At 56.9% G+C, this 10,518-nt stretch overlaps 1 pseudogene across 1 annotated transcript in view; it reads left to right on the top strand.

Annotated features, from left to right (window-relative positions):
• The window catches only part of LOC311511978 (leukocyte immunoglobulin-like receptor subfamily A member 2), an 873,498-nt pseudogene extending 864,208 nt beyond the window's left edge, over positions 1–9,290 (top strand). The window contains exons 5-7 of the transcript in view: positions 4,923–4,955; positions 8,312–8,601; positions 9,115–9,290. The product of the transcript in view is annotated as a leukocyte immunoglobulin-like receptor subfamily A member 2 (transcript). The remainder of the gene's footprint in view (positions 1–4,922; positions 4,956–8,311; positions 8,602–9,114) is intronic.
• Positions 9,291–10,518: the final 1,228 nt, after the last annotated feature.

Consider the following 10,518-nt stretch of genomic DNA (forward strand, 5'->3'; position numbering starts at 1 on the left):
CTTGGGGGTCCAGCACCAGGGAGTCTCCAAAGCCATGGCGCCTAGGAAACCCACAGAGGAGGGCTGGGCCGGTCCTGCTGGACGGGGTGTTGGGGGCTCTAATCCCGGAGCAGCCAATGTCCCCATCCGAGCTGCCAAATGACTCTTCCCTTCCCCCCTCATCAGCCCCCCCAGGGTGCCCTGATTTCACCAACGCCAACATTGCCCGCATGGCGCTGGGCGCCGTGGTCCTGCTCGTTCTGGGGCTGATCCTGGCCGAAGCCTATTACAGCCGCCCGAAGGAGGTGCCCTAGGTGAGGTGATCCCCCCTTCTGAGCCCCTTGCTCCCCCCAGGGCCTGGGCCCAGGGTGACACGGGCCCCTCTAACCCGCTGTCTCTCTGTGCCCCCAGGAGTCTAGATCCGGCCATGCTGGGAAGAGAATCTCCTCAGGGGACGTGCCGCTTCCCCTCGGGGGACTGAAATGCCAGCACAAACCTCCCTGCCTCCAAATACCCCTGCCTCAGAGAATCCCCCCGGCCAAAAAAGCTTCCGACCTGACAGCAGCTCCCCAGGATTGACCCCCTGATGCCGTGTGTGACAATTTTCTATAGATGGTTTATTTACCTGCAAGCCTTCTTGTGGACGTGGGGACCAGGCTGTGGGTAATGAAGAAGGAGGTCTCACAGGGACATGTGACCATGTCACCTGATACTGGAATCTATCTTAAGCCTGGTGCTTTTCCATTTAGAAGGAGGGGTGGGAACCCAGAGAGAGACAAAGGAGTCCCGCCTTTGGCCAAAGCTATAAAAGGGGGTGGAACAGAACAAAGGGGGCTGCCAAACATGAGGAATCGCCTAGTACCGCCTGAGCTAAAACTAACAAGGGCTGTACCAGGGGAAAGGATTGGGCCCAGACTAGGAAGGAGGCTAGTCTGGGAAAGAAGCTTCTTGGAACATCTCTAAGGGGGAGATTTACCTGTGTTCAGTTTCTTAATGCATTAGGATTAGACTTCCGTGTTTTGTTTTATTTTGCTTGGTAACTTACTGTTATTACTTGAAACCACTTAAATCCTACTTTTAATACCTAATAATATCACTTTTGTTTATTAATTAACCCAGAGTAAGTGATTAATACCTGGGGGAGCAAACAGCTGTGCATATCTCTCTATCAGTGTCATAGAGGGCGGAGAATTTATGAGTTTACCCTGTTTAAGCTTTTTACAGAGTAAAATAGGTTTATTTGAGGTTTGGATCCCATTGGATGCTGGGTGTCTGGGTGCTGGAGATAGGTGACCTGCTGAGTGGGGTTTGGTTAAAGCCTCCAGCTTTGGGGGTGTGGACCAGACCTGGGTCTGTGTTTGGAGCAGACTAGTGTGTCTGGCTCAACAAGGCTGGGTTCTGGAGTCTCAAGGTGGCAGTGGAAAATGGCTCAGAGGTAATCTCAGCACGTCAGGTGGCAGTCCGAAGGGTGTCTCTCTGACTGAACCCGTCACACCGTGAGCACGAGCCCCTGCAGTACCAGCTAGAGGAGTTGCCCCTGGGCTGGGCACATTGGCCTCCCTACGGAGCAGCCCCTGGAGGGTGATGGGGTCCCACTCACTGGCCCAGCCAGGCTGGTTCTGCCCAGGGCTGCCAGTGGGGAGCAGGGACGAAGCAGGACTCAGCATGGGGAAGGCACCATCTGCATCTGTGGGGAGCCCAGAGCACTGGTGGGCCGGGCACTCGGTAACTAGCCCCTTTGCGGCTGGATTCCCAGCACCACCCGCTCTGCCCACTCCCTTTCCTTGGGGCTGGGCACCCGGCATTTCACAGCCACGGTCACCCCACCCTCCTGCCACCTGCCGCTTTGCAGCCAGCTCCTGCCTGCGGGTCCCCATCAAGTCTAAACTGGCCACCCCCAGTTATGGCCTCTTTCTCAGACACCCGCCGTCGTCCCCTGTCCAGCCAGGACCTCACTGGGCGGGGCGCGTTAGGCCCTAGCACTTTCCCAACCAGCAGCTGGGTAGTTAAATCCCCCAGCACCACCAGGGCTCATCGCCCAGCCCTGAGCTGGGCCCCTCCCCGCATCCCACAAAATCCCATTCCCCCCAGCATCCCTAGACAGAGCTCCCATCCCCCTGTGTGTGGGGAGGCTGCATCTGGCCCTGGCGCTGGAATAACGGCACTTACTGCACCCCCAGTGTCTGTCCCCCTCCTCTTTCTATAGCGGGGTCCCCCAGACCCTTTTCTGTCTCCCCTTTCTCCCTAGAACTCCCCTTCCCTGTATTTCTATTGTAGAACCCCCCCCAGAATTTCTGCCCCCCAAATCTCCCCACCGCAGAGGGCGGCTGTGATACCTGAGCCTCCAAATGTCGCAACCAATGAAGATGAGTGAGAAGTTCCGGCAGCGTCATGAGAACCTGGACGAATGAACGTTGGGGGGAAAGTTGGCGAGACAGAAAGACGGGATTTGTCCAACCCAGGCGGCTGCCGGACAGACCCCACAGACCGGGCTGGGGCCCACCTGGACACGGGAAAAGGGTGGGAGGAGAAATGCGTGACCCAAAATTGGGGTGTTGGAAACGAGGCCTCATTGGTAGATAAAATATTGCGGGGACAGTCTGTGCCGCCCACCACCCTTTGGGGGCCGTAAAGAAAGAGACTCGCTTCACCCTCCTGGCTGCCAGGCCCCGTCTCCTGGTCCCCCCGGGCCGTCTGGGCCCTGATCTGCGGAGACATCCTGAGCAGAGCGGCCGGAGAGAGGGACCCTGACGCCACCGCCTCTCCCCTGGCTGAACCCCCAACCCGGGAGGAAATGAGGTCGGTGTGACATTGCACTCCATATTTTTATAAAAATATTTGTATATGTGTTGGTATGATGTAACTGGAATATGCTTTATGCAAAAGTTTTCTTGTCAGGTATCATTACAAAGCTTATAATCAACTGAGTGTGGTCATCCTATTTGTAGGAATGTATCATTCTTGTATCTGAAATTAGGAATATGAAATATAACTCCGAAGTCCTCTTGTAATTATGCAAAGTGTGGGCCATTAATGGTGGTTTGGAATCTTGATGGCTCCCATTCACCAGGACAATTGGTTGTAAACGGCTCTGTTTACTTGTGAGACTTCCTGTATACCTGTGTGCCAGCAAGCGGGTAATGAAGTCTCACAGGATATGTGATCATGTCATCTGAACGGAAATCCATCTTTAACCAGATGCTTTTCCATTTTGAAGGAGACAAAGGATTCCTGCCTTCTGCCAAAGCTATTAAAGGAACAGAACAAAGTGGGTCTCAGTCATGTTGAATCCCTTGCTTTTTACCTAAGATATCTGCTGGAATTAACAAGGACTGTACCAGGGAAAGGATTGGGCCCAGACTAGGAAGGAGTCAAGTCTGGGAAAGAAGCTTATTGGAACATCTCTGAGGGTGAGATTTACCTGTATTCAGTTTCTTAAACGTATTAGGCTTTGACTTGCGTGTTTTCTTTTATTTTGCTTGGTAACTTACTTTGTTCTGTCTGTTATTACTTGAAACCACTTAAATCTGACTTTTTATACTTAATAAAATCACTTTTATGTATTAATTGACCCAGAGTAAGTGATTACTACCTGGGGGAGGAAATAGCTGTGCGTATCTCTCTATCAGTGTTATAGATGGTGGGCAATTTATGAGTTTACCCTGTATAAGCTTTATACAGAGTAAAACAGGTTCATTTGGGGTTTGGATCCCATTGGGAGCTGGGTGTCTGGGTGCTGGAGACAGGAATACTTGCTGAGTGGGGGTTTTCAATTAAAGCTTGCAGCTTTGGGGGTGTGGTTCAGACCCTGGTCTATGTTTGTAGCAGGCTGGCGGGTCTGGCTCAAACCAGACAGAGCACTGAAGTCCTAAGCTGGCAGGGAAAAGAGACTCAGAGTTAGTTAAAGCACATCAGCAGACAGGCTCCCCGAAGAAGGTCAGAGCTGGAGGAGCGGGGGATAGGATTGCTGGGCATGTGAGGAGCGAGGGGGGAGCAGCACCCCCCAGCACTCCCTGGGCTGCCACTTCTTCCCCCAGAAGCCTCCCCTCTCACTGCCCCCCCACATCCCTCCGCAGCTCCAGCCCCCTCGGCCTCAGGGTCCCCCATTTTCATTTTAGTCCCCTCAGTCTCCCCTCACAGCCCCTGTGTCATGGAGTGTGGGGGAGTCCAGGCCCTGCACCCCTCGTCCTGGGATTCACTGAGACTCTCAGCTAGCCAGTAAAACAGAAGGTTTATTGGACAACAGGAACACAGTCCAAAACAGAGCTTGCGGGTACAACCAGGACCCCTCAGTCAAGTCCTTCTGGGGAGCAGGGAGTGTGCTTGTGTGTATGTGAGCGTGTGTGTAATATATATCATATGCATATGATACAGCGTTAATTGATATATGTATTACCAATAAATGTGGCATTTTGTCTTATTCCCCCTGAACAGATCCTGTGCAGTTCTTTAAGTACAACACTCCCCGGGGTGGGGGAGAGGTAGGCGGGGAGCAGTCCCAGGCTGGGGGAGTCAGGGGAGCAGGGCACACCCCTCCTGGCTGGTGGGTTGCTCTGGGTAGCCCAGTTCCAGGGGGCCGGGATACAGGAGCTCGGTGCAGCCTGTGGGATCCCAGTGGGGGGAAGCTGTGAGACCCCAGGGAGTGGGCCGGGTTCGGTGTCTCACCCTCTGTCTCCTTCGGAGTGCAGAGATGTACCCCAAAGCTGCCATCTCCCTGAGCCCCAGCAGGGTGACCGTCCTGGGGCAGGATGTCACCGTTCGGGGTCGGGCTGGTCGCCGGGACGCCAGCTTCTCTCTGTTTAAGGTCAGGGATTGGACCCCGCTGGGACATGCGGAGCCTGCTGGGGCTGGGGGGCAATTGCTCATCTGCAGCGTGAGATGGGGAGACGGAGGGAGCTACACTTGCTATTATCACTATGCAACAGATCCCTTCCCCTGGTCAGAGCCCAGCGACCCTGAGGAACTGGTGGTAGCAGGTGAGGGGTCCGGCTTGGTGTCCAGAGCCCCACACTTAGCCGCACCCTCAGGGGGACTCTGTACTCATGGGACGCTCAGAGCCAGGCTCTGCCCTGGGCCCAGCAGAGGAGACGCCTGGCCAGGGAGTTGGGACAGAGTCACTTCGGGGGTTCCCCAGCCAGGGAGGAGCAGCAGCCGCTGGAGGTTCGGGGATAAGGGAAGGGGATCCCTGCCCCTAGGGGAGCTGCAGAGCAGGGGCCTTTCCCAGGGGGATGCTCCCCGAGGCTGCCCCCGTTAAGGGGACGCAGAGAGGAGTCAGGGCCCAGGGGCTGCCCAGCTGGCACCGTCCAGCCACATAAGTCCCCACACACACACCCAGGAAGGACCCTGATGGTTGATGCTGAGTCACCGGAGGGGAGGGGTAGGGGATCGCTGACGGACGCTGGTTCTATTCCCACAGGGGGACCCGACCCAGCCTGGAACGGCGCCGGCTCCCACCAACCAGGGCAGCCCAGGCCTGGTACCAGGGCCTGGGGGAATCTACTAAGTCACAGCTTATGGGGCAGTTCCCCAGGCAGTGGTTGCCCAGGGAGAGGGATGGAGACTGTTCTCAGGGGCAGTGACTCCCCCTGAAACTCACCAAGGGATTTGGGAGAGAAGCCTCCTGCTTCAGACACGAACCTGCTGCTAACAAGGTGGCCCCATTTTTGGTTTTTGTCCCTTCAGTTTCCCCCCTCACAGCCCCTCTGCCCCACATTCCCTGCCCTATAATGGCCCCAACTTCACAGTCACCTCTCTACCTGCCCCTGCCAAGGGGGGCAACAAGCTGGGATATGGGGGTGGGGGTCAGGCGGGGGGGTCAGGTGGCGGGGGGAATGACCCTGCTTCACAATGAAACTGCTGCTCGTCTCCCTCCTGCTCCAGGGGCCGGGGGCGAAGCGTCCCAGGGGGCTGGTGAGCAGGGGGGCCGGGGCCCTGCGACGAGGTAGCTGATTGAAGGAGACTCATTGGGACCCTTCGGCCGGGCAGCTGATGCACCTTTAATGTCGCCCCGGCCCAGCCCAGCGCTGTGTGCGAGCCCCGGAGGGGCGACACCGCGATGGTGACACCAGGAGTCCTGGCCCCAGCTCCACCCCCCGGCTCTAACCACTAGTCCCCACTCCCCTGCCAGAGCCCAGAACTGAGTCAAACCTTCCTGATCCCCAGCTTTCTGCTGCCACTAACCAATGGCGTATAAACAAAGCCTCTCACATCCCTCTCTAGGGGCCTGGCCACATAACCACTGACAGTGTCTCCTCCAGCTCGGAGGACAGGGTCTCCGCAGGGGCATTAGAAGGTCCCTGGGTCTCTCCTGGCTGGTGACCCGTTGGGGGCCTGGGATAGAATTTCTCTTTCTCTGATTTTCTTTTGAACCTGGTTGATTTAATTCACATGCTGAGAAAAGCCCCTTAGAACCAGGCATTACAGTGTAAACCCGTCATCACCGCTCAGCTAAGGTGCAAGGGGCAGAAAACCCAGGCCTTCCCTATCGTGCCTGCTCTTAAAACGGTGCCACGGCTTGTGTTGCAGGTGGGCAGTTGGCAGACTGAGCGGGAAGACTGCAGTCAAACTCTCCAGTAACAGGGAATGCCACAAAGTTTCCCAAACACCCTTAACTCTGCCCCCTTGTGCACATGCATTATGGCGCCACCCTTTAATTTTGTGATCACGTATTAATTTTATCTTCATGGGCCATGTTAAGGTTCCTTCCCCACTCTGAACTCTGGGGTACAGATGTGGGGACCTGTATGAAAGACCCCCTAAGATCATTTCTACCAGCTTAGGTTAAAAACTTCCCCAAGGCACAAAATCTCTATTTGTTCTTGGACGAGGAATGCTGCCACCACCAAGCGCTTTAACCAAGAACCGGGGAAAAGGACCACTTGGAGTTCCTCTTCCCCCAGCAATCCCCCCGAGCCCTCACACCCCCTTTCCTGGGGAGGCTTGAGAATAAACAAGTTGAGCACAGACCAGCTTGGATTTCTTAGGACCCTAAAAACCCAGTCAGATTCTTAAAAAACAGAACTTTATTAGAAGAACAAAACAAAGATAAAAGAAACACTCTGTAAGATTAGAATGGAAGATAATCTCACAGGCAGTCAGATTCAAAACACAGAGAATCCCTCTAGGCAAAACCTTAAATTACAAAAAGACACATAAACAGGAATACACATTCCCTCCAGCACAGCAAATTTACAAGCCAAAACAAAGAAAACCTCATGTATTTTCTAGCTAGATTACTTACTAACTTTACAGGAGTGGAGGGCTTGCATCCTTGATCTGTTCCTGGCAAAGGTATCACACAGACAGACAAAAGCCTTTTCTGCCCCCTCGAGGTCTGAAAGTATCTTGCCCCCTCATTGGTGATTTTGAGTCAGGTGCCAGCGAGGTTACCTGAGCTTCTTAACCCTTTACAGGTGAAAGGGTTTTGCCTCTGGCCAGGAGGGATTTTATAGCACTGTGTACAGAAAGGTGGGTACCCTTCCCTTGATATTTAGGACAGGCCACCACCCATGTTTGAACCCAGAATGTAAGAAAGGACGGGTGTGGGGGAATCTGCATGGAAATCATGGTCAGTGGCAGATTGAAGACCAGACCCCGTGCTCTCTTGGCTCCCAGCCTGGTGCACCTTCCCCAAGGCTGCAGGGAACATGGAGGGAGAACTGTCCCCCTCCCCACAGAGACACAGACAAGCTGGGAGCTGCATGACATTTGGCCAGGCCGATGGGCCCAGGCTTGGGTTTTGCAGGCACCTCTGCTTACTTTGACCGCACTAGAGTTCCCCTGTAGATTAGAGACAACGTGTGATGCACACAGGAAGAGACGAGACATCGTCGGCTTCCTGTAGCTGGAGACACCAGCTGAGTTTGTTATTTGGGGCTCGGTGGAGCTGGGCTCTGGGGCGTTGGTGGCAGTGCTGAGGGGCCTCTCGCTGCCTCCGTCATGCCATCTGCTCTCACCGTCCTCTTCCTCGGTGAGTGTCAGAGAAAGCCAGTGCACATGCCCACTGAACTGATTTCTCCTTCCCCAGCTGATGGAGATAAAACGCAATTGGCCTCTAGGTCGCCTCGGCCTCTCCTTGCCTTGCCCCAGCCACCCCTCCATGGGCTCCTGGCAGATGGAGCCGCGCCGTTGCCCTGCTGAGGGGTGAGGGGCCCCCGGGGCTCTTGTGTCGCTAGCCCAGCTCTCTCGCTCTTGGATTTGGGGAAAAAGCATCCAGGAGACTCTCTCCCTGCAGCCCCCGTCTCGGCCTCGTCACTGGGGCCGGGCTGTGGGGACGGGGAGCAGTGACCGTGCCGGGGTCTGTGTCTCACGGCCTGTCTCCTCCTGCCTGCAGAGCCCAGCTACCCCAAACCCAACATCTCCCTGCTCCCCAGTGGGGGGTCGCCCCGGGGGGAGCCGTGACCGTCCGGTGTGAGTGTCGGTGTCGGGGAGCGAGGGTCCTTCTGTATAAAGCTGGAGACCCAGAAGCACGGCAGGACAAAGACCCCCCAGAGGATGTGGCTCAATTTTCCATCCACAACGTGAGCCAGAGAGATGCAGGGAGCTACAGCTGCCGACATAGCATCAAATCCGACCTGTCTGTCTGGTCGGAGCCCAGCGACGCCGTGGAGCTGGTAGTAGCCGGTGAGGGGCCCGGCTCAGCATCCCTGCTCCCAGCCCCACACCCAGCTGGATACTCAGAGGGGCTTAGCCCCAGTGGGGCGCTCAGAGCCAGGCTCTGCCCTGAGTCCTGGATCCAGCAGAGGGGACGCCCGGCTGGGGAGCGGGGACGGAGTCACTGGGGGGTTCCCCAGCCAGGGGGAGCAGAAGCTGCTGGAGATTCAGGGCAGAGGAAGGGGGGATCCCTGCCCCCAGGGGGGCTGCAGAACAGGGGGCCTTTCCCAGGGGGATGTTCCCCCAGCTGACCCCGCTCTGGGGACACACAGAGGAGTCAGGGCTCAGAGGATGCCCAGCTGGCTCCGGCCCCAGCGCTGAATTCACTCCCCACCAGCCTGGACAATTAAACCCATAACAAACGCCTGGTCGTGGGGCGAGGGGCCCAGTCACTGAGTCACCATTTCAGCCTCTTCCCACCCGGGCCTGGGTGCTGGTTCCGTCCCTCCCCAGCCCCAGCCCACGCTCGATTTCATCCCACAGAGGGAACCGACCCAGCTGGGCCCCAGCAGCCAGATCCCCCCATGACGGAGCCGGAGGGAGAAGGTGAGCCGGAGAAATGGAACAATTCATCCCCCAGGGAACAGGGCTCCCCGCTCCGACGCCCACGGGGCCAGTCGGGCTGTTTGGAGGGGGATGGTCCCTGCAGACAGTGCTGATGGGTTCATTTCTTCTATATAGAGGGTGATGGACAGATCCATGGGGACGGACGGCCACGGGTCGGTGGGAATATGAGTCTGTGGGAAAGTAGGGATGTGGACAGATGGGAGCGTGTTTGGTGAGGGATAGAAAGATGGACTAAAACCTTGTCTACATGAAAACTGGACCTGAAATGACGAATCCCGTGTGGTTCCCAACCGACCCCCCCGCGGTGATCTCAGAGCAAGTCTGGACTGTCGGATTAGCCGTCCCATCCAGTTTGATACAGCCCCGTTTGGCAGATGAGCTCACCTTTATCTCTATAGACACAGGGACGTTCCTCCTCCCAAATAGGAACAGCCGCACCGAGACTGACTCCGCAGTGACTCCAGGTGTGAATGGCACCTCCTGGCCTGCCTCTGCTACAGGCAAACAGGAGGAAGTGAGCGTCCCCCGCAGGGAGGGAACAGGGCGGGGGGGTCCCCATTCGCCACCAACTAAAATCCATCCCTCCTCTCCCTGGGACTGACAGTGAAGATTGATGCTGAGTCAGCAGCTGGGGGCAGATCGCTGAGTCGCTGTTTCTTCCCCTCCCCAGGCCCTGGTGTACGCTGGTTCTATTCCCGCAGAGGGAACCGCCCTGATCCAGCCTGGAGCGGCACCGGCTCCCACCCGCCCGAGCAGAGCAGGGCCAGGTACCAGGGCCGGGGCGGGAATCACCGTCCAGCCAGCCCTGGAAACAGCCTTGTGGTGCCCAGGGGCTGCGGCTGGTTGCAGGGAATGACGAGGGAGTGAATCTGGGTGGGTGAGGCCCAGACACCACAGGGAGGGGCTCATTGACATGGGGGAAGGAGAAACAGACCCACTGCCCCTCGCCCACTACCAGGCCCTCAGCTCCCCAGACGCCTACTGCCCTGCAGGTCACTGCCTGGGAGCTGTGGGGGGATCCCAGGGGAGGGATGGGGCTGTGGGGGCTGGGCCCTGCTGGGTGCACAGGTGCTGGGACAATGAGCCCCCTCCCTGGGCCTCATGATCTCCCCCTGGTAATAGGGGTGATCATTATCCAGAATTCCCTCTGCTCTTGCTTGCCCTCCCCCATGGGGCTCCCAGGGGACCCCTGACCCATCCTCCACAGACGTTTTGCTGCCTCTGGCTGCTCCCTGGGCACCACGGGGTTGGGGGAGCAGCGGGTTACGTCCCAGCCTCCCCCAGTGCGCACTGCCTGGCTGTGTTTGGCAGCAGCTGAGA

This window comes from Lepidochelys olivacea (assembly GCF_965140295.1).
Source record: "Lepidochelys olivacea isolate rLepOli2 genome assembly, chromosome: 23".
Classification (NCBI taxonomy): Eukaryota; Metazoa; Chordata; order Testudines; family Cheloniidae; genus Lepidochelys; species Lepidochelys olivacea.